This window comes from Macrobrachium nipponense, chromosome 11 (genome assembly GCF_015104395.2).
Source record: "Macrobrachium nipponense isolate FS-2020 chromosome 11, ASM1510439v2, whole genome shotgun sequence".
Taxonomy (NCBI): Eukaryota; Metazoa; Arthropoda; class Malacostraca; order Decapoda; family Palaemonidae; genus Macrobrachium; species Macrobrachium nipponense.
Window position 1 is genome coordinate 12,824,108 of NC_061087.1, and position 24,793 is coordinate 12,848,900.

The 24,793-nt window shown below is 42.2% G+C and overlaps 1 protein-coding gene across 1 annotated transcript in view; it reads left to right on the forward strand.

The window, feature by feature from the left end:
- The first annotated feature begins 4,902 nt into the window (after positions 1-4,902).
- Positions 4,903-24,793, forward strand: part of LOC135223970 (uncharacterized) — a 36,391-nt gene continuing 16,500 nt past the window's right edge. The window contains exon 1 of the mRNA XM_064262920.1: positions 4,903-5,037. The gene's annotated coding sequence lies outside the window, so the exon portion shown is untranslated. The remainder of the gene's footprint in view (positions 5,038-24,793) is intronic.

Genomic DNA, 24,793 nt, shown 5'->3' on the forward strand with positions numbered 1-24,793 from the left:
TAGACACATAAAGCGAGTTTGACACAGCACGACTGGATACCAGGGAAAGCTACACACTCACATACAGTCACACATCTTAATATTGATGAAGCTGGCCAAAACGATGTAATAACATCCTATCATCATAAAATCGCCTCCATGGATAACAACGTAAACTTAAGACTGAATGGCTCCTTACAGATCTGACACAAAGTGACTTTTATTTCATTTTTTTACAACTCACATTCTGTCTAACTGTGCCTAAGCTGAATGGATCTTTGAGACGCGTAGGTCTAGAAATGTGGCTCATTGTAGGTGGGCTGGTTGGTTTGGATTACTCTGGGCTCATGACAGCACCAGTCCATGAGTGACCCATAAGTGGGCAAAGGTGTTAAAGGGAATGAGGACCCAGCCCTCTGGATTCGGCTCAATCAGTCGGGGCGCTGAAACTCATAAATGCTCTTGATAATTTAACAAACTTTGAGGCGGTGACCTGAAGCAAACTTCACTTTATATATATGAAAAACAGATCTCCGAAAAAGATCCAGAATTCCGGTTTATCTTTTTCTTTAGCATGTCGGTCAGATTTTCCCTCTGATTACGGTGGCAGCAGATAGCGCTTTGTCGAAAATCTGAATTATACACCTGTGACTTTCCGGGAGGCTGGCCACTTGGCCTAGCAATATAATACTGAGCGACACTCTTTTTGTCGTGTTCATAGCCCCTTTTCCCAAACTCTAAGGAAATTGTTTGTCGCAGCATGGTTGTATCATCTCCCTAGTTTCTAGCTCCTCATTGCTTACTTCCTGAACATTTCTGTGGGCACGCTAGTCCTTGAAGACGCGTGCAAATATAGCTATAGCTTTTACCGTTATGAGTTCAATCTATTTTCGAATCTCTGCTTTAACTATCCTATCCAAATTTTTCCAGTAGTATATCCTTTCTACACATTTGCTGTAGCAATGGACGCCTCCCATGCAGTCAAAAATTTGGTTTCATTGGCTCTCATATGCTTTATTCGTTTCTTAATAGGTTTTCCCAGAGTTCTTAAATGTTTTTGTCCATTAGTTGACAGAACGCCCTCTTTTTCGTTTCCATATCTAAGATCTGTTTAAAATCGCGAAACCGGTTACAAGAATCTATCTCAGTTTATAGATCCTCATGAAGTAGTGGACTCTATATAGGTTTATAGTGACATTTCCTACAAGTGGCCTATAAGTATCCAGAATAGAAACTGACGCTCGCCTGCTTATTTCTCACACGCACCACTACTAACGCTTCAAAGCATGAAAGAGCCGCCTTAATAAATATCGTCTTTTGTCTTTTTGCGAAAGGAAATTGCATCGCCGAATAGTTGAGAAAAAAAAAAGGGCGGGGGGGGCGGGGACAATGTTGTAGGAACACGTCAAGGACATTTGAAACCTTGAGCATAATAAATGAAATAAACTTACTTACTTTACTTTATCTTCCCGCCACTGGCCAGTGGCATAAGGCTGATACAGTTCCTCTCCCTCTGTCTCTATCCCGAGCCATCTCCCTTGCTTCCTCTAAGTTTTGGATTTCATCCTCAAGATCCCTGACAATTATGTCTATCCACCTTGTTCTTGGTCTACCCAGCGGTCTTCTTCCTATTTGTACTGCTCTCAGTGCTCTCCTGGGGTCTCTATTCCCATCCATCCTCTCAACATGTCCAAACCATTTCAGCCTTCCCCTCTTCAACCTGGTACTGACTGGCCTTTGCCTCAATCTCACCCTGATGTCTTCATTTCTAACATAATCATCCCATTTAATGCCAAGTATCCTTCTCAGCAGCTTCATCTCAAAAGCATCCAACCTTTTCTCCTCTGTTCTGGTCAGTGCCCAGGTGGACGAGGCATACATCAGGACTGGTAGTACTACTGCATTGAATATTCTCATCTTAGTTCTCAAACTGATTTCATGCCTTGACCAAACGTTTTTTCTCAGAATCTCAAAATCTCTTGCTGCTCCTAGTTTTCTTCTTTGTATATCTTCAATTTGCCTCCCGTCTGCTGTTACCACACTTCCCAAGTAAACAAACTTCTCAACTTGCTTGAGTTCCTGTCCTCTGATTGTCATATCCTCCATGTGCACCCAATCATCATCCTTACTCACAACCATGATCTCGCTCTTCTTTGTGCTGATGTTCAAGCCAAAATTCTGTGTCTCTGTCTCCATCCTCATTACCATACCTACCAGCACCAGCCACGTATCAGCAACCAACGCAACATCATCAGCAAAGTCCAAATCCATAAAAACTTCTCCACTAATACTAGCCCCTCTGTTTTCATTCTCCATCACTCTTCTCATTATATGGTCAATATATACATTAAACAAGGTGGGTGACATAACACATCCCTGTCTTAGCCCACTTCCAACTGTGAACCAGTCACTTTGCTGTCCATCCAGCTGTACACAGCTGCACACTCCTTGGTACCAGTTCTTTAGTAGCCTTATCACTTTCAGTGGTATACCATAGTGTTCTGCCACTCTCCACATTCCATCTCTCCATACTGAATCATACGCTTTCTCCAAGTCTATAAAAGCACAGAATATTGGCTTTGCATACTCCCACCTCTTCTCAATTATCTGTCTCAAGGTGAAAATTTGATCCACTGTTGACCTTCCACTTCTAAAACCACACTGCTGTTCTCTAAGTTCCTCTTCTACTATAGGTCTTATTCTGTTAAGTATTACTCTCATGAATATCTTCCCTGGGACTGACAGTAAACTTATGAAATAAAATAAGAAAAAAATTGTAAATGGCTAAAAAATGTCTAGTAAGGCCACATGAAATCAAATTAACAACAAAACCCAAATAAAGAAAGAGGAAAATCATCATTGAATGCCACAATATAATTTTGATTGTACCATAGGTCTGGCTTCTCTACCACGAAATATCAGCGCCGTTTTCGAGCACTCCCAACCTTTGTCATTCTCAAAATATCAAAACATGATAAATAAAAGCATTTTCCAAAGGGTATTGTCTTGAATAAATCTTCAGTCATAGTTTATCTCATATCAAGGCGCTTAGTTAATAAGCATCGTCTATCATAATAGAAAAATAAATTAAACACTATAAACCCTTCTTCATCAAGGATGGTCGAATCCCCTCAACGTCATATTCAAACAAAGGCGACTATTTATAACGAAACTCTAGACAGGCCTATGATGAAGAAGACCGGTAACCACATGAATTTGACAACTGAGAAAAACCACGTCCTACAAATAACCATATATTTACTCCAGTTGGTTAGTGTACAGCAAGAAAAGTAGGGCTTTGCCAGAGAGAGAGAGAGAGAGAGAGAGAGAGAGAGAGAGAGAGAGAGAGAGAGAGAGAGAATGTGTGTTTGATAAGGGTGAGAAAAAGTAAGCGCCTCAGTGGCGTGGTTGGTATGGTGTTGGCGTGCCACCTCGGTGGTCGCGAGTTCGATTCTCGGCCATTCTAATGAGGAGTGAGAGGTGTGTGTATTTCTGGTGACAGAAGTTCGCTCTCGACGTGGTCCGGAAGCCACGTAAAATCGTTGGGCCCGTTGCTGAATAACCACTGGTTCCATGCAACGTAAAAACAGCATACAAACGATTAAGGGTGAGAAAGGTGAGAATTCAAATGCGTGACTATAGAATTATTTCAGAGAAACTAATGATTTGAAGTACTAGCGCGTAGATGCACCACAACAATACTTCTTTAAATTTTCACATGCTTCATAAAAGTTTTATTTAATCTAAATAAATAAAATAATCATTACAGCTTCGCCTTCAGTCATAAAAAAGGACTTGATGCATAGCAATTCAAAATGAGAATTGCACGACGTAACCAGACAATTGAATTGGTCAATTAAGAGCATCTTAAATAGGATACAAACTTGAATTTCAATATCTAAAAAATGGAATTTTTCTCTCGAATAACCAGAGCCGTTAACTTATGAGTCTTGGACTGCTGATGCGGTTACAATATCTTAAACTACGTTGAGAAAAGGATAAAGTGGTGTTCATGATCGTTCACAAAACCAGTATTATAATTTCCAGATTGAAATGAATCGATTTAACGAGTCCCCTCAGAAATAGAGAAAGTTGATTCCTTAAAGTGTAGATCCTGCAACATATATATAGGCCGTGGCTCGTTAACAAAGAAAATCCACCATCCTTACACCATTGCATACAACGTTCCAGGTGCTATACGGTTACAGGTAAGAAAAGAACACCGGTCACCCATTTCCGGTGGAACCTCGTTTTATTCGATTACAATGCAGAGTTGTGATCATAAACTACACCATTTTAGGTCAGCATAATGACATGCGCTTGCCGATCTGCAAAATAAATATACTGTCTTTTCTTTTAATACTTAAACGTACTGATACATTAAGTCTACCATGAAATGTGAAAGAAGCTTCTGTTTATCATCAATAAAAGCAGCTGGAAAAGGTTCGAACAACCAAAAGCGGAAGAGATAAAAGGCAGGTGATATAGAAGATCCTTTAGAATATTCTACTGGGCAGAATACAATTTTACAAAAATAGTAGTAATTCTTATGATTTAACGATGGACCACGAAAGTCGGTGGATCAAAACTCCTGATGTTGTCATTTAAGACCCTACGAATAAATTAATGATTATCTAAAAGTTTTATTTGATATATGAATTAACTATCACAATTAACCTTCTCCCTTGGAATTTTTTTTAGCCAAATGAGCTATTACAAAGTGTATTCGCTCAACACCGCCCTCATATTTCATTCTCTTTCCAAAATATAATGAATATCACATACATTTTGTGGTGTGGTAACCAAAGGTTCTTTCCTACCGGGTCCTATTATAGTGTGCCATGGTGTAAATTTAATTTCTGGACTCCCACCTGTGACATATACGGTGACAGCGGATTTACATTCAGTCCAGTGGAAGTTTATCTCAGACGTTACACTTTGCAGTGAACATAAACAAAACACTTTGAAATGTCGTCCGCCAGGTGAATTTGTGCTCTCTTGGGATGCATCGCTTACTTGTATTTTGCTATGATGTCGTTCATTATGTTAATAACCAAGGTAATTAAGTGACTGTTGCTTTTTGTGTTAAAATGAAATACTTTTTGAGAGACATATTAACAGTCGACAACTCGTAGTGTATTTGACAAGTGACAGCTCTTACAGCTGCATCAAAGCGTAGCATTGCCGATCCCATACCCATGTTCTGTTCTGTTCTTTAGTACAAATGTACACGTTTTCTTGGTTCAAATAGCCCATTTGTGAAATTAGTAATAGTGTTTTGTTAGGGTACCTAGTCATGGCTACTGTAGCTAGGCAAGGTAGGTATAACAGATTCACATCAGCCGTGCATCTGATGTCCAGGCCTGCCCCTTACAGGGCTCTTGATTGGCTGTTGATAAGCTAATCACAGGGCTGGAAACTCTCAGTCTTGCTCGAAAATTCACATAGGCAGGATGTACCTATATTCCGACCTCATTCAAAAATTATAACTTTCATTACACTCAGTTTTAGCTAGGGCTAGGTACCTGCAGAAAAGGAGTGTTTCCAAATTTCACCACTAAACATCTTCAAGCCAATGATTTAAGGATTATAATGATATAAGAATTATGAAGAAAATCATATATAATAAAAAGGAATCTTGAAAGGGCTATAGGCTAGGAGGACTGATTGTAGGAAAGAAAAATCAATGGGATACCTTAAATGAATTTCCTCCGTAAGGTATCAATATCTAAGTAACGATTTTTTCCATAAAGATATTTCTACTATAGGATATGAAAGGGTGATGGTGATAATGAATGTGACGATAATTAAGTCTTAATATTCTTTTCCCCCATAAGACTTCTATCTAGGGTTGGTGATCATGATGACATCATCGAGTGATCACATGAGCAACACCTGACTACACGAAGATAAGAGAGAGAGATTAATATTCTTAATCTTTTGCTTGTTCTTTTCATATTGATAGCCCTACCTAGCCTATAATTTGTCTTCCATTACATTTAAGGTATGAAATTGTATGATACACAAGATGATAAATGAATGCACTGGGATCTCCTGTAAGGACTGATTATTATAATCCTTAAATCATTGCAATTCGGAAACACACCTTTTCTGCAGATAAAACTGAGTTGTAATGAAAGTTATAATTTTTGAAAGAGAAAAAAATGCATCCTGCCTATGTGAACTCTCGAGTGAGACAGAGTTTCCAGTCCTGTGATTGGCTTATCAACAGCCAATCAGGAGCTTCGTAAGGGACAGTCCTAGATATCAGATGCACAGCTGATGTGAATCTATTATAGTCTAGCTTACTAGGGTAAAACACCGCTGTGTGACCAGGCGACCACCTGTACGGTAGCGCAACCACTCTCCAAAAAAAGCTTTAGCACTTCCAGTAACCTAAGTTAGACGTCAGTCACAAGCCAACACCGCGAGACCTCTACTTTCCTCTCGAAGTAAGTGTTTTCTCCCAAGTAAGAAATTAAGGCCATAATTTCTGATTAAACAGAGGTTAATTAAAGTCTAGCCATGCGCAGTACTAACTTACCTCCAAGACACTTTCAAAATTTTTACTTAAAACATCTAACATTTAGAAGATTGATGCCATCTCGATGTTTGCGGAGAAGACACTTGTGTGAACAAACTTCCCATTTCCTGTGCTACATTCGCACAACACTTGTACCCATAGACGCTGGTACACTTTCTTCACTACAATCTTAAATGACGAAGGTGTTTATGCTTGCGACCAGGGAAACCTGACGATTGTTTGGGAAGAAGAAGAAGAGTGTGCTAGATAACATAACCCAGGAATAAGACATCTCATACTTTCATTAGTATAGGCTACAAAATGTTTTATTGTGCTGATTACAACTACAATCTTGAGTAATATCAATAAGCCTTGCATATATACACAAATATTGTTCAAATGAACACTGGGAGGGACGTGGTCCCGACTGTAGACCCGAATTGCACACAGAACCATCACACGCCATATTGGATTTAAAAACTGCCTTGAACACATATTTAATGAAGACTTCACATGCTTATTTTACTTCGTATGGCGGTTTCATATATCTCATTTGTTGACAAAACTTCAAACTCTTGAATGGTGTGCTTAAATATTCAGTTGTATTGTTGCTTCACCAATTTAATATAGTGAAAATGTGGTCTTTTCTCTGAGCAATGGTTGCACAGCGGTGTTTTACCCTGTTCCTTGGTCATTTTCTTATGTTGTGAATCATGGAGATGTAAGTAGCTAATATTAAGGCACCTTAACTCATTCCAATATACTTTAACCGTATATTTTTTGTACTTATTATGTGTTATGCCTTTATGACCATTTTGGTGGTGCAAATCACAAATTTTGTTTTCTCTTTCCCCAAGGTTGTATAAAACAATTACTATGGGGGACCAAGTAGGAAAATGTGTGTTTTGACTCTACTACCTTGCTTATCCTAGAGTGCCATAAACTCTGGTGAGTGCCAGGTGCTAGGTTCATACTTGGCTTTGCTCCCAAGGACCCTCCCTCCCCCACCTAACCTGACTCAGAACGCTATATATACCTAACCCTTTAAAAGGCAATATTTAAATTCATCTGGACCTCACTGGATCCTAACTGGACTTGGCATACTGCATGCACCTTTCCTTTTTGGAGGAAGTGCTGTATTGACCAGATTTTTTTTTGTCATGTTCATGTAGGGTAAATGACTGAACAACGAAAAAACGCTTGAATTATGCCATTATTTTGTAATTTATGAGATAACCCTTTGCTACTTCAAGAGGAATGTAGAGATCTCGATGTGCTGCCAGGATGGGCTGCAACTCTTGACTGATGCTCATAGCAGCGAATTCAAGTACTTTTTCAAGAGGGTGGCCGCATTCTGGGATCGTTGACCACTGTGTCACCGCTCAGTCATTTACCTTAATTCTGTAAATTTGTTTCTCACTGATTAATTGTTCAAGAGACAACACTTTATTTAGAGTTGTTTAAAGTGATGTTCTTCGTATTTCTGGCATGAACTGTGCCTGCTGTTTCAAAGTATACATTTTGTCTCATATGAATCAGAATCCTTTTACCCTTGGTCTTTCCTGCCCAAGTTCCTCAGAGAAACATTTGGCTGATGTTGCATATTCCTGTATTTAATTATTTTATGGTGAAAAAATTTTAGTGTAACAATTTTCAGCTTTATCACATCTTTTAACCGTGGCTTTTATTCTTGAATGCATTAAGTTACCTTCTGAGTTATTCTCATATTATTCATCTGGAACACTTGCCATCATAATATTTTGGGGTCATTTTCATCACAGACTTTTTTTGTATTAACAGCTTCATAAATAAGAGTCCTATCGTTTGCCTACTTGTTACAGTTTACTGTAATCTTATGAATCACTAACCTGTAATATTCAGTATGGGGTAATTTTATTTTAGAGTCATAGTATTCATTTTTATTTTCATGCTTTATTCATTTTTATACATTCAACTTCCCTGCCAGATATATACTTAGCTATAGACTCCGTCGTCTCCGACAGAATTTCAAATTTCGCGGCACACGCTACCGGTAGGTCAGGTGATCTACCGCCCTGCCCTGGGTGGCAGGACTAGGAACCATTCCCGTTTTCTAATCAGAATTCTTCTGTCGCCCGGACCATCAACATTGTTGTTGGTTCCTCTCGATTGGTTTTTCTTTTTTTCACCGGCAATTGATCTTCTTGACGACTTTTGGTGACGTATCTGGATTGTTGGATTGGCATACGCTTTTGTGGACTGTTTTGTGGACTTGATTTTGGAATTTTCTTTAATAATGTCTGACTCTGGAATGGTTGTGAGACGTTGTGTGAATGTAGGCTGTAAGGTGAGGTTGCCGAAAGCTTCGGTAGACCCTCACACGGTATGCAAGGGTTGCAGGGAGTATGAATGTTCTTTTACTAATACTTGTAAGGAATGTGAGAACTTGAGTGAGAACGAATGGAAGAATCTAACTAATTATTAAAAAAAAGTTAGAAGAAGAGAAAGTTTAGTAAGAGAGAGAAAGAGTGGAAAGGAGCTTCTCATAGAAGTTTAAAGTAGTTCTAGATCTGAACTAATTCCAAGCTTGGGATCTTCCCCAAGGGTAAGTATTGCTACTTCTCCTTCCATTGCAGCCCCTTCTCCTATTGCAGAACCTGTAGATCCAGCAAAAGAACTTGCGGATCTAAAAGCAGCCTTCAAGTTGATGGAAAACAAAATGGCTGCCATACAAGGTAAGGCTAGTGATTTTTCAGTGGACAGTGATATGAGTGTCCCCAGTGTAGTGGAGGGGGCATCTGGTCGGCTCAGCAACGCTCCTAGGTCTAGACCTCTTCCAAGCTCACATGCCCAGAGAGAATGGAATGTCGAAAGCCGAAAGGAGGTTGTGGAGAATCCCACCGATCAGGTGTCCCTTCGGCGGTTTCTGTGACACCCCAGACTGCCAAGGATCGCTATTGTAAAAGCGTCCTGCGTGAGTGTTTTTCGTCGTCGGGATCTTCATCTCCGAGACGTGATTGGAGAGATTCAGATCGATCTCGGCCTCTCAAGAGGAGTTGGAAGGCTCCGACTATTGATTCGAGCCCAGAAAACTTCCCTGAGGAGTCTCCCTCGGGAGTGAAGAAGGCAAGAAGAGCCATTCTTTCAACCAGAGTGAGAAGGAGGCAGGAGGTGGAGGCTATGGACTCCTCCCCTCCTCCTTCCCCTCCTCCCGAAGAGGATAAAGAGGAGGCTACGAAGAGATTCATGATGGCGATGCAAGAACAGATTTCGTCTTTTGTAGGAGTTCTGTCAAAGGAGCCTCCTAGAAGGAAAGACACTTCCCTTCCTATCAAAAGATCCTCCAGACGTATGGAGGTATCTGCCGCCAGGATCGATACTCCTACTCGAGGTGAGGTTTCCCCGGTTACGAACCTGGATGAACCGATCAGACGTCTGGCACCGGCCAGGAGTGAGGAGTCACCCAGGAGCCAAGAGCCAGGTGTGAGGAGTCAACCAGGAGGCAGGAGCCCAGAGCCAGGAGTGTAGAGGCATCCAGGCAGGAGCCCAGGAGGCAAGAGCCAGGAGGCAAGGAGGGCAGGAGGCAGGAGTCAACAAGAGGCAGGAGCCAAGAGGAAGGAGGGGTCAGGAGGCGGCAGGAGCAGGAGTCCGGAGTCAGGAGGCAGGAGTCCGGAGTCAGGAGGCAGGAGTCAGGAGTCAGGAGGGGCCAAAAAAAAGGAGTCAGGAGGCAGGAGTCAGGAGGCAAGAGTCAAGAGCAAGGAGGCCAAGAGTCGGGGACTCGTTCCTGGAGGTTATGACTCTTCTCAAATAGGAGCTCCTCTCCTTCAGAACATAGGAGGTCTTGGAAGGACTCTCCCTCCAAACGTGAACTTTCTCCTTCGTCTGATCGAGGGTTAGACGAGTTGTCTGATGACGAACCTCCTGCTAATGAGGGACTATCTAGTTATAAAGTCTTAGCCTCATTATTACTTCAAGAATTTGGAGATTCTCTTAGTCCGGCGGCTCCTCCTTCTCCTCGTTCTCTCTTTTCGAGCTCGGCTACGGCAAAATCTTCGGCCTTTTTGAAAATGAAGCCGGCAATATCTATGAAGAAGGCACTCCATTCTTTAGATTCTTGGATGGACAAGAAGAAGGAGTTAGGAAAGACGGTATTCTGCATGCCTCCTTCCAAATTGAGGTATTTGGTATGGGACAGGAGAGACTATGGGTCTTTCTCTACCTGCCTCGGCAGATGCCGACTTTTCCAATTTAGTGGAGGCCTCTAGACGTCACTCCTTAGGATCGGTCAGAGCGACGTGGAGCACTTCAGAGTTGAACCACTTTCTAAAGGGACTTTTTGTCACTTTAGAGGTGTTCAACTTTCTGGATTGGTCACTCGGAGTTCTGGCCAACAAATCTAAGGATCCGGAGTTTCTTAAAAAACCCAGAGATTCTCCATAGCGTCCTGTCCTGCATGGACAAGGCAGTACAGGACGGTTCGGGTGAAGTGGCTTCCCTTTTTGGTGCTGGTCTCCTGAAAAAGAGATCAGTTTATGGATCCCTATTATCGAAAGGGGTTTCTCCGAGCCAGAGGACTGCCTTATTGTTCGCCCCTCTATCGGATCATCTGTTTCCTTCTCAGTTGGTGAAGGATATATCTCGCTCGCTAACTGAGAAGGCGACACAAGACCTACTAACGCAAACGTCCAAGAAAGGACGTCCTGTAGTGTCGACGATTAAGAAGGACTCTCGTCCTCCTCAGCAGCCCTTTCGTGGAGGTACAGCGGCTCGTCCCCTGCCAGAAAGAAGAGCTCTGATAAGAGAGGAAGGTCTTCATTTAGGCCCTTCAAGAAATCCAAGTGACTTTGTTTGCTCCTTCAAGCACCAGTGGGCGCCAGACTCCTGAACTTTGCAGGAGTATGGGCAAAAAGGGGAGCCGACCCTTGGTCAGTGTCGGTCCTAAAGAAGGGATATGTATTAATCCCCCTTCGACAACAGCCCTCCCCTAACATCTACGCCTCGGGAACTGTCAGCGAGGTACAGAGACCCGGTAATGAGAAAGACTCTCCTTCAAATGGTGGAGCAAATGTGGGAAAAAGAGGCCATCGAGCTTGTGCAGGATCCACACTCCCCGGGATTTTACAATTCGCCTTTTTCTAGTACCAAAGGCATCGGGGGGTGGAGGCCAGTTCTGGACGTAAGCGCTCTGAATCGCTTTGTTCAGAAAAAGAAGTTTCGCATGGAAACGTCCGCCTCAGTAATGTCGGCTCTTCGTCCAGGAGATTGGATGGTCTCTCTGGACTTGCAAGACGCATATTTCCACGTTCCCATTCACCATTTGTCAAAGAAATATCTTCGTTTTGTAATAGGAGACAAGATCTTTCAGTTCAGGGTTCTCTGTGCTTCGGTCTGTCTACAGCTCCACAAGTATTCACCAACCTGATGGCGAATGTGGCAAGATGGCTTCACCTAGAGGGAATAAACATCTCCCTCTACTTGGACGACTGGCTGATCAGGGCCAAGTCGGAGATTCAGTGCTTGGAGGACTTATCAGTAACAAGGAACATGATAGATTCGCTAGGATGCTCGTCAACCTCGAGAAGTCACAGCTGATCCCCAGCCAGAACTTGGTCTATCTGGGGATTCAGATGGATTCTCGGGGTTTTTCGAGTATATCCTTTCGCGAGAAAGAATCACTCGAGGTTTGTCGAGAATCTCGAGCTTCTTAGAGAGAAAGAACAGCTCAGCGAGGGATTACCTGAGCCTTTTAGGGACCCTGTCCTCACTGGAAAAGTTCTTCTCTCTGGGGAGACTTCACCTTCGCCCTCTTCAGTTTTTCCTCAAAGAGGTGTGGAGTTGGAAGACGGGACAACTCTCGGACATCTTCCAACTTCCACAAGAGGTAAAAGATCATTTGAAGTGGTGGATCCCTCCTTTTCAAAAGAACGAGGGCGTATCGCTTGCCCTGCAGAACCCAGACCAAGTGTTATTTACCGACGCTTCGGAGTCGGGATGGGGAGCGACGCTAGGAGCAAGGGAGGTGTCAGGCACCTGGACAAAGGAACAGGTGTCCTGGCACATCAATTGCAAGGAACTTGTGGCCATACACCTAGCCTTAAAGTTCTTCGAAGAGATAGTCAGAGACGGGGTGATACAGATAAACTCGGACAACACCATGGCTCTGGCTTACATACGCAAGCAAGGAGGCACGCACTCTTTCTCCCTCTATCAGTTAACAAGACACCTGTTAACCTGGACGGAAGAAAGAGGCATAAACTCTCCTCACAAGGTTTGTTCAAGGGATCAAGAATGTGAGAGCGGACAGACTGAGCAGGAGGAATCAGGTCCTTCCCACAGAATGGACTCTACACGAAGAAGTGTGTCGAAGTCTTTGGTCCCTGTGGGGGAGACCTCACATAGACCTGTTTGCGACGTTCCTCTCCAAAAGGATAGAGATCTTTTGCTCTCTAGTGGAAGATCCGAGAGCCTTCGCAATAGACGCGTTTCTCATGGATTGGTCGGGTGTGGACGCATACGCCTTTCCCCCGTTCAAGATCCTGGGGGAAGTGCTCAGGAAGTTCGTAGCTTCGAAAGAGCACGAAGTTGACGCTAATAGCCCCATTTTGGCCAGCCCAGGAATGGTTCACGGAGGTACTGGAGTGGATAGTGGACTTCCCCAGATCGCTTCCAAAACAGACCAGATCTACTCAGACAACCCACTTCGAGAGGTTTCATCACAACCTCCCAGGTCCTCGCTCTGACTGCCTTTCGACTATCGAAAGACTTGTCAGAGCGAGGGGCTTTCTCGCAAGGCTGCGGGCTCTATCGCTAGAGCCCGCAGAGCTTCGACGAGAAGAGTATACCAGTCAAAGTGGGAAGTCTTTAGGAGGTGGTGTAAGGGTCAGAAGCTGTCCTCCTCCAGTACCTCTATAGTGAATATTGCCGATTTCCTCCTCTTTCTGAGAGAGGAATCACACCTATCTGTCTCAACAATAAAGGGATACAGAAGCATGCTGTCTTCAGTATTTAGGAATCGAGGCCTAGACATTGCAAGCAACAAAGATCTACACGATCTAATTAGATCTTTTGAGACTTCTAAGGCAGCTACTCCTAGAACACCTAGTTGGAATCTAGACGTGGTCCTGAAATTCCTTTCATCGGATAAATTCGAGCCTTTACATCTGGCTTCCTTCCGCGACGTCACTAGGAAATGCTTGTTCCTGGTGGCTCTCGCTACAGCCAAGAGGACGAGCGAATTGCACGCTCTGGATTCCACGGTGGGGTTCAAAGGAGATGCTGCCATCTGTTCTTTCCAGACAATGTTTCTGGCAAAGAACGAAAACCCGTCAAAACCGTGGCCCAGAAGTTTTGAGGTAAAAGGCCTATCTAACCTTGTAGGCAGAGAGATAGAGAGATCTCTCTGTCCAGTGAGAGCTCTTAAATATTATTTAGAGAGGAAGAGACAGATGGGAGCTTGTCAACAAGGTCTTTGGTGTGCGGTGAAGAACCCCAAAAGACTCATGTCCAAGAACGCCTTGGCTTTCTTTGTGAGAAGCGTTATTACGGACGCTCACAAGAACTGCTCGGAGGAATCCTTCGGTCTTCTAAAGGTCAAGACTCATGAAGTGAGGGCAGTAGCAACGTCTTTGGCGTTCCAAAAGAATATGTCTCTAAAGAATATCATTGAGACTACATATTGGAGGTGCAATTCAGTGTTTGCATCTCATTATCTGAAGGATGTGAGAGTGACCTATGAGAAGTGCTTCTCGCTAGGTCCTTTTGTATCAGCAGATACAGTACTGGGTCTTGGAGCAAAGACTGATCCTTAATTTTGTGTTTTTATCGTACATAAACCCTCTTGTCAGATATGTGCTTGGTTTTCTATTAGCAAGCTCACTAATGTCGCACGGGAGCATAGTGTCATTGCTGGTAGGGGATCAAGGGTATGTATGGCTAGAGGGGAGTACAAAATTTTTTTTTTTGTATATTTTGTAATGAAAGTGTAATTATGTTTCGAGTTTTTGGTTGTTTGTAAGGAGTTCGGGGATAACTCCTTGCAATCTTAGAACTAACATAGATGTTAGGATCAGGAGATCGGGATCGGTTTTGTGCTCCTTGAACAAGGTGTATTGTCATGTTAGTGGAATAGCACCCAATGACAAAGGCCTTTAGGCTCTGCCGAGTAAGTGGATAAGACCCCATTGGCAGACCCACAAGAACTCTTAGCCATAGATCAATATCTCGCTGAGGCTCTTGAGGCTAAGCAGACTCCAAGGCAGTAGCCGCGAAGTCTTCAGCCTAATAAGGTAGGAACCAAGGTTTATTAATACCTACAACATATGTTGTTTACCTGTCTATTTCAGTAGTTAGCTGTCTCTTACCCACCACCAATGGGTGCTAATCAGCTAAGTATATATCTGGCAGGGAAGTTGAATGTATAAAAATGATTTTTGTATGTTACAATAAAGTTTTATACATACTTACCTGACAGATATATACGATTAATGGCCCACCCAGCCTCCCCGCAGGAGACAGGTGGAAGAGAAGAATTCTGATTAGAAAACGGGAATGGTTCCTAGTCCTGCCACCCAGGGCAGGGCGGTAGATCACCTGACCTACCGGTAGCGTGTGCCGCGAAATTTGAAATTCTGTCGGAGACGACGGAGTCTATAGCTAAGTATATATCTGTCAGGTAAGTATGTATAAAACTTTATTGTAACATGACAATATCATTTTTATTTTCATGCTTTTGTCCAAGATGATGATGTGCAGGTTAGGCTGGTGCTAACTTGGTAAATTCTCTAGCAAGCTTAAGTCTTCTGGGGATGTCTATGTAATTTCTGAATTTAGGACCAATTCCAAGAGTCCACTCGCTTATGTTAAGTACCTATTCATAAGTAACATTTTAGGCTAGTGTTAAACATTAATACCAAGCAATTGCATAACTATTAGTTTCTAACTATTGCAGCAGCTTAAATTTTGAAAATATTAAAAGTATGTCAAAGTACCAAGTGTTGGTGCACACTAAAGAATAGTTGGATTTGATATAAGTCCCAGAAGTGAAGTTTCTATCAGAAATGACAACTAGGATTCTGTATGAGCTGCATGCAATTGAACACTCGGTGAAAAGATCTGGGTCAGGAGATACAGCGTCTTAAATTTACAGTCTTACTTGTTTTGTTAGGGTTCAAATTCATTATCCATAATTTGCATGAAGAGAATCATCAACCACAGGTTTGTCTTCAGGATTTGAGGTTGATGAAAGTAGAGCAGCATCTGCTGCAGAAGCACAGCCTATTTTTAGGTCAAACCACATGTCAGTATATATAAGAGGTCGTGGGTCAAGAATGTTGCCTGACAAACACCAGAGATTACATTCCTTTAGTTAATATAATGACTATCAGCAGGTACGGTGTACTTAAAGCAATCTGTTAGTAAAAATTCAGCAATAATGCTAAAAATTTCTTCCTTACCAATCTGAGCATGGAGAGTGGGGTTTCATGATTAACTTGGCCAAGAGCAGCACCAAAGTTACTGCTAGCCATACCAACTGCACAGCCAGAATCGAGGGATTTCTTTACAATACTGAAAATTGAAAGAGGAGCATTAGAAACACCCAAAACTATGCAAAGGCTGAACTACATATACTCTATTTTTGGCATATCAAAAAACATGAAAATCTTCAAATAAGCAAACTGAATACCACAGAAAAATAGGAGGTTCTGTACTGCACACTTTTATGTTTATGTATGCATTGTCAGGGTACAATTGAGGCAGTTTAAAAGAATAGTAAAAACTTAAAAAACAAAAGGAACCGGAACCACCAGATGGCTAGTTTTTAAGGGTACAGAATAGGTATATTAACTTGATGGCAGTCAGAAGGGCTTCAGCTACCACTTCCATTTTTAGTGAATGGAGTGACATTACTAGTTTGTGCAAAGAGAATCCTTGCCAGCTAATATACTTAACCTAGTTTGATATACGTATATGATGACAGTTTGTTAATTTTATTTGCTGCTGATTAATTATGCTTTGCCAATCTATTGAGGAGGCTAGTGGAAGTAAATTTGTCTTTATCAACTAAGCTGTATGGAACAGAAGCTTTACAATTAGTGTATTAGATTGTGAATGTAAATTTTATTTCTGTTCACACAGTGGCTATCTTTTTGTTATGACTTTTGCAAGTTAGCTTATGTTATGCAGTTTTTAGTACAGTATTCTGCTCCTATACTTAATGACAGGGTTGTATTTAGCCAGTTAGAATATTCTAAAGAAAAATTTTTATCATTTACTGCAGATTCTTGAAACCAGGGTATTTTCTGATTGCTCTTGTGGTCAATTTTAGGTCACTGCATTAAATAAGCTGTATTATTTTTTCTTACACGGCCTCTCTCTTTGTATTGGCTTTATTACCTTCTATATTGCATACAGTACACTATGTCCATAGCATGTTTAGGCTGGGGCTCAGTCATATGATATTATTTTATAATATCTGATGTACTCTTAGAGCTTTACAGTAATTGACTGCAAAACAAATAGGTCTTTGTATATTTTCAATTCAACTTAAACAGGTGACAACTACATTTTTAAGTTGAGGCTTATTCATATTTACTTCTGTTGTGAGGGCTTAGTGGCCTGTAATAAGCATGATGTCATCAACCATGTGGTGATGAGTCAAGACGATGTGGTATATGGTATTGTATACTTTACATATTCCCCATCAGATTGATATGACTTCATTGTCTACATGACATTAGTTCCTTGCCACATGGCTTATAGTAATAAAAAATGGTACTATATATTTCATAGAAATAATAAATTGAAAAATTAATAGGTACCACCCTGAAGGTGACATATGTAGTCCCTCAAAATGCTTTGGTTACTTTACTTTCCTTGGAGCAAATTTCGGGCTGCTACAAGCTTCTAGTGCAGTACTGTTGACTCACTAAAGATTACAGTGGATGAGTGAGAAAGACATCTGCTCATTGAATAGTCTCAAGCCCCTACAGATGTTGAGAGATGTCAACTGTGTTATTTAGGATGGTTTTGTTGAACAAGATTATACCCTTGTTACATAAGTTAAAATTCTGGAATCTAACTTTTCTTTAAAAGACATCAGAAAGCTCAGAAGAATCATAAATACATACAGTACTAGACTTGTATGTGGCCTTTCAAGAAGGAATTAATTTTTTATTAGAAATTTGTGTAGATTTTGGCTTCTGCCATTGAAAAGTTCATGAAGCATGTCATATAAATTAGCAGAATCTTAGACGCAGAATGTAATATAAAAATTCTTTCCTGTTAGGCATAGTTTCACTGGGTAGGTAAAGATACTTAAAATTATTTATTAAGAGTGAGAACTTGTGTCCTTATTCGTATAAGTTTTTTCCAATCCCCAGTTAGACCTAAAGATAGATGGAAATACACCAGATAATCTGTGTAAAGGGGAGAATTGAATGAAAGAACTTTGGCCCCATGTTCAGGCTTAATGATTGATGAATTTATTTTTCTTTTGTGACAAGATACTCCTGTCTATTGGAAAAGCAGGCAGTCAAGGCAGCCTGGAATAATTCAGGCATCTTCCTGGCTGCTGGCTGAGAAGGGTCAGGCTAAGTAAGCATGCTTGGCATTTAAGGCTCATTTAACTTACATCATTCAGGATGGAGGGTGTTGCAGAATTTTTTTTTTTTTTTTTAGTTTCCTGCAAGATGTGAAGTGGATCCTGAGCTAACAAACAGATCAATAAAACCAATTGTGATCAAAGGGTTAATGCTATTTGCTGGAATTACTAGTCCAAATTTTCCTTTTACCTGAGTGGTAACACTGATGCTCTCTGATATACAAAAAAGTAGCATCCAGGAATGTGATATACTGTAGTCATTACCATCTCAAACTCTAGGTTATACTTCATTGAGCTAGTCAAACTATCCATAGTATCAGCTTTTGGGTAAGTGCAGTAGTGAGTTGCATACCCCTTCCTTACACAGTATCTTCTTGTTGTATGGAGTGACTGCCTGTTTTAAGGTTGATGTGGTGATAAGGCTAAAAATTATAATGTCAAATTCCTTGCCTTGAGACCAGAATGATAAGTAGGTAAGCACACCTAGAGGACCTCATAAATAAAGGATACTGTAAGAACCATTAAAGTCTAAAGTAAACTTGTTTTGACATATGAAGCATCACATGGACAAGGGGCGAATGTGCCAATTTCTTACTTTTGAGTTATGAGCATTTAAAGTTGGGTATAGGTGGCAGACATGATTATTACAGATCTCTCTCCTGTTCTTTTGAAGGGTTTGGGTGGATGTTTTTTATCTTTTTTGCTCTTTTTCTATCTCTCTCCATCTCTCTCTCCCTTGTTCTTCTGAAGGGTTGGGAGGTTTTTATCTGTTTTTTCTCTCTAATTTGGTAGCTTTTTCTTGTATTTCTTGCTCTTTTTCTCTTTCTTTCCCTTTCCATCTCTCTCCCCTGTTCTTCTGAAGAGTTTTGAGGGTTTTTTTTTCTTTTTCTTCTCTCTCTCTCTTATCTCCTGTTCTGAAGGGTTTGGAGAGGAGTTTTGCTCTCTCTTTGGAGAGGTGTTTTGCTCTCTCTTTGGAGAGGTGTTTTGCTCTCTCTTTGGAGAGGTGTTTTGCTCTCTCTCTCTCGGTGTTGCATGGTAATTCAACCGTAATAACAAAATAATACGGAATGTAGATAAAGCCAGGCTTCACTCACGTTCTTGGTGGGATGACTAGTTGGGGTGCTTGCTAGTGCGCATCTGATTAGCTGAGAGGCAGCCTTTTACCTTGGACAGAGGTAGCCGCTCGCACATTGGCACAGCTGTGCGCGGGCATTCGCCCCTCATGCTCTGAAATTCCAGACCTCCTCCATTGCTCTGCCTGTGTAAAACAAGGGAAAATGAACCAAGATTTCTGAGCCAGCATGGGTCAGAATCATGTAACACACTTCACCACAAGTTTTTCAGTGCTTCCACCTAGCAGAGAACACGCATAACTCATTTTCGATGGGGTTAGCATATTCACCCCTTGTCCATGAGGTACCTCATATTATAAACCCAGTTGGATGAAGACTCCAGTTAGCTGGCTAATCAGGAGAATTTCAAGGCGGCATTGCTTGGAATATCATCAGTTGCTTTCTTCATAAATTTTTTCCCATTTGTACTGCAATGATGTATACGTACTGTATATAATGTACTGTACTATTTAAACCATTACTTAAAGGGTATCTTCCTCTCTCACCAATTATCTGTACTAGTATATCACATGGCTCTTGAAGGAAAGCAGTTAATAAGACCCCTATAAGACGGGTTTTCAACCTTTTTTTCACCAATTAACCTTTCGGGTATTTTTAATGTCGGTAATGTAACCCATCCACTTCATATAAAGCAAAACAATGTCTGAAGAAAATTCCATTGCGTATATTTGCAAGTACGTGCATAACTCAACAGGCATAACCAGTATTATTGTAAAGACAAAGAATTCTATAAAAATAAAGAAAATTTTTATTATAATTATTTACCTTTTTCTACTCAGTAATTTTTTGAGGTTATGGCACTGAGCTGCAAAACCAAACTACATTATTATTACATCGGCAGCAAAGAGAGTTAATGAGATTGCTGAAACTGTTTTTCATCAACTAGACTAGTTAGCTGAGAATTTTCACATAAGTGACTTACCGAACAGTTACATAGTTACATAGCTTATAGCTTCTTACCTACGGCAGTCGAAATTCAAATTGTTGGCGCCAGCGGCGTTGCTATCTTAAGTATAGGTGATACAAGACCCGCCCACATCCGGGAACCCTGGGTACTGCTAGCCTTCTACCGTCAATTTTCGTTTCTGCCGCTCACGGGGTAACACCTGTGAGATTTTCGCTGCAGTCTCCTGCGTCGCCATTTTGGATTTTGGTTTTTGTTTGGTGATGTACAAGTTTTTGGTTTTTTCTTGCCAGTTAGCTATCTCTATTCAGTTTTTTCGTCATTATTGCTAATTATGTCAGATTCTAGTTCATCTGCTGTAAGGTTTTGCAGCGCTGGCTGCAAAACAAGATTAGCTAAGTTATGTCACGATCCGCACTCTAAGTGCACTAAATGCAGAGGACAAAATTGTAATGGTATGGATGTGACATGTGATGAAGGTAAAGAATTGGATGAACAGGGATGGAAGGCGGTTAGATCGCATGCTGAGAAAATGGAGAAAGATAGGAAGAGGAAGGCAGCTCTTAGGGGCTAGTAGTAAGATAGGTTAGAAACTACTCCTGTTCCTTCGGAGACAAATAAGTCTTCTCTTGCCTCTCCTTTATTAGAGAATATTTCTCCAATTAATAGTCCTCCTACTTCTCCTTTGATTACCCCTGTTCAAGTTGCCCATGTTTCCGAACCCAACACCATTGCCTTGCTTGAGTCTAAGATGGATAAAAAAGTTCGAAGTGTTAGCTGAATCAGTTATGAAGTTAGGAATGTCTTGTTTTTAAAGCTTCGTAGATAGTACAGTGAAATCTAGTGCAGTGCAGTGTTAATGTTGCGCCTGAGGAGGCGGTTGTCCGTTCCCCCTCGACTCCCAGACGAAGGTCACTGTCCCGCTCCCCCGCAACCGGGAGAAGACATACCGGAGGTCGTAAGGAGTCTGGGGGAGTTTGCCCACGGTCAGCCGTCGACTCCGTCGACTCGCGGGTGTCGTCCAAAAAGATGTGGAAAGGTGTTAGTGTTTGTGATTCTCGTCTGTCTTCTGATTCGGAAGTGCAATCGCCAGTGCGCAAAAGGCGAGGTGATTTGGTGTCTCGACCGTTAAAAAGACATTCGATTCTTGCGGGTGATTCGTCACCGACTCCTGTTAAGAAGTCTAAGAGGCATTGGAGTCCTCAACCTTCGTGTAGTTTTGCTCCGGATGTGATATTTAGTGAATCTCCTCCGCAGTCGCATTTTTCGGCTAAAAGCAATGGCTCTCGGACTAAACTTTGTGATAATTCACGATCGCTCGACTCTCCCAAGCGAGTCTCGGTCGCAGTTTCGGCTCGGTCGCCTCATTCGACTCCGTATTACTGTCCAGAGAAGCGTATTCGCTGTCTTTGTTCGACTCCCCTCGCCGTGAGTCGATAGGAATTTCGACTGGTTGTTCGCCTGTGTCGACTCGTGGTGCGGAGACTTCACCTGTTAGAAAGAATCGTTCTTCAACTGAAAGACCATCGACTTCTACAGTGTTAGACGATTCTACCTTAGCTCCATTTAAGAAGCATTTCCAGGATCTTATGAGTTTGTTGAAATCCTCCACCGGGGTAGAACATAAGCCTGATTTCGACTCTGCTTCCGTGCAGTCTGAAGAGGAAGCTTTGGATCAAGATGACAAGGATTCGTCGGCTTATTCGAGTCTTCTTAAATTTTTCCTGTCCACTTATCCAGATTACTTTGAACCTGCTTCTCCGTCTTCACCGCCTTCAATGTTCGTTAAGATAGGAAGACAGCGTATTCGTGTCTACCTAAACTGGTTCTTTCTCAGTCCTCGAAGCAGGCCCTTAAGGAGTCAACAGAGTGGCTTTCTAAGAAGAGGGAAACAGGTAAGGCTTCGTTTGCTTTCCCACCTTCTAAGCTTCAGAGTAAAGCATATCGCTTCTACGCAACTGGAGAAGTTCCTTCTTTGGGAGTGTCTGCCTCCTCCCAGGGAGACTTCTCCGGTTTAGTGGACTCACACCGAAGAGCAGCTTTTTCGTCAGCTAAAATTTTGTTTTCTTCTTCAGAGCTGGACCATTTGGTGAAGAATATTTTTAAAGTATTTGAGGTATTTAGTTTTTTGGACTGGACTATTGCCTCTTTAGCTCGCAAGATTGAAGACTGTCAGTCTTTAGAAGAAGATTTTGCCACAGACTGGTTAGGAGTTCTGTCCTGTGCGGATAAGGCTGTTAGAGATGGTTCAGGAGAATTAGCAGCCCTTTTCACAATGGGAGTGATGAAGAAGAGAGAAAGGTGGTGTTCTTTCGTGTCTAAAGGAGTCACTAATAACCAGAAGTCGGCTCTCATGTTTTGCTCCTCTCTGTAAATCTCATCTTTTCCCTGAAGAAACCATTCAACAAATTCTATCGATTTAGAAAAGAAATCTACTAATGATCTCCTTCTTCAGTCTTCCAGACGTCCGAAAGAGCCTACTCCGACAGGAGCTAAGTCTTCTCCTCTTCAGAAGCATCCCTTTCGAGGGAATAAACCTAAGTGGCAACGACCCAGGACTAATTTGCGTCCACAGTACAAGTCCTCAAAGAAACCTCCCCCCAAACCTTCCGGACAAGTGAGAAGCCGTTCCTTCACGTGCAAGTAGGGGCAAGACTCCATCTTTTTTGGGAAGAATGGAGTCGAAGAGGTGCAGAGCAATGGGTAGTTCAAGTTCTTCGAGAGGGATACTCGATTCCTTTTGTTTTAGATCCTCCTCTCTCCGATACACCAATCAGCTTAACAGCATATTCTCCAGGATCAGAGAGAGCTTTGGCTTTAGCAGCAGAGGTCAATGCACTCATCAAGAAGGGAGCAATAGAGGAAGTCCTCGACAGTTCTCAGGGATTCTACAACAGACTCTTTGTAGTTCCCAAAGCCTCGGGAGGTTGGAGGCCAGTGCTAGATGTAAGCGCATTGAACCTTTTTGTGCTGAAGACAAAGTTCAATATGGAAACAAATCATTCTGTGATGTCGGCACTTCGCCCAGGCGATTGGATGGTGTCCCTGGACATGAAGGACGCCTACTTTCATGTCCCGATTCACCAGAGTTCAAAGAAGTTCCTGAGATTTGTGTTCGAAGGGAGGACGTATCAATTCAGAGCCCTTTGTTTCGGCCTTTCGACGGCCCCTCAAGTATTTACTCGTGTTCTTGCTCCATTGGGGAAATGGCTGCATATGTTGGGCATAAATGCAGCATTTTACCTGGACGACTGGCTTCTCAGATCGGGTTCGAGGAGACAGTGCGTGAAGGATTTACGGAAGACACTGTCATTAGCGAGTCAATTGGGAATTCTCATCAACCTGGAGAAGTCTCAATTAGTGCCGTCCCAGAAGATCCCCTATTTGGGATGATTCTGGACTCTCAGACTTTTCGGGTTTTTCTGTCCCCGAAAAGAATAGAATCTTGCCTCAAAAAAGTGAGCCAATTCCTGAATCGTCAGTCCTCCTCCGCCTTGGAATGGATGAGTCTTCTAGGGACGTTATCATCAGTAGAGACGTTTGTAAAGTTGGGTCGTCTTCACATGAGATCTCTTCAGTTTTATCTCAAAGCGAGTTGGTGTCGGAAGTCTCAACCAGACACGTATTCGTTCCCAGTGTCGGAAGAGATCAAGAACGACTTGAGATGGTGGATGTCGAGGGAAAGATTGCAAGAGGGTCTCTCCCTGACATTAAGGAACCCAGACGTAGAATTATACTCCGACGCATCGGACAGAGGTTGGGGAGCTCTCCTAGGGACCAAAAAGATCTCAGGATTATGGTCAGAGAAAGAGAGGTTGAATCACATCAACATGAAGGAGTTGAAGGCGATTTGGTTCGGTCTGCAAACATTCGCTCCTTTGGTCGTGGGAAAGAGAGTGGCAGTATACTCCGACAACACCACCGCTCTATCTTATATCAGGAATCAGGGAGGAACCCATTCATTCTCCCTCAACAAAGTCGCAGAAGATCTCCTTCTCTGGTCTCAAGATCGGGATATTTCCCTCGTTCCGAGGTTTGTACAGGGGAAGTTAAATGTACTGGCAGACGAACTCAGTCGAGTAAACCAAGTTCTTCCCACGGAGTGGACATTGCAAGACAAAATTTGTCAGGAACTGTGGAAACTTTGGGGAAGACCTTCAGTGGATCTGTTTGCCACGTCGAGGAACAATCGACTTCCGATCTTTTGTTCCCCAGTTCCAGATCCTCTTGCTTGGAAGACCGACGCAATGCTTCAGGATTGGACGGGTCTAGACGTTTACGCCTTTCCCCCATTTGGAATGATCAGAGAGGTGTTGAACAAGTTCCTCTCACATCAAAATGTGTCAATGACGTTGGTAGCACCATTCTGGCCCAGGAAAGTGGGGTTTCCAGACCTTCTCAAGTTGGTTATAGACCATCCCAGACTTCTTCCTCAGTATCCTCGGCTACTCAAACAGCCCCACTTCGACAGGTATCATCAGAATTTGTCCGCTCTGTCACTGACAGGGTTCAGACTGTCCGGAAACTCGTCAGAGCGAAGGGGTTTTCTCGTAGAGCGGCAGAGGCTATTGCTAACTGTCGAAGAAGCTCTTCTGCCAAGCTTTACCAATCAAAGTGGGGAGTCTTTAGGACGTGGTGCAGAAGACATAATTTCTCGTCTTCTAAAACCTCTGTGA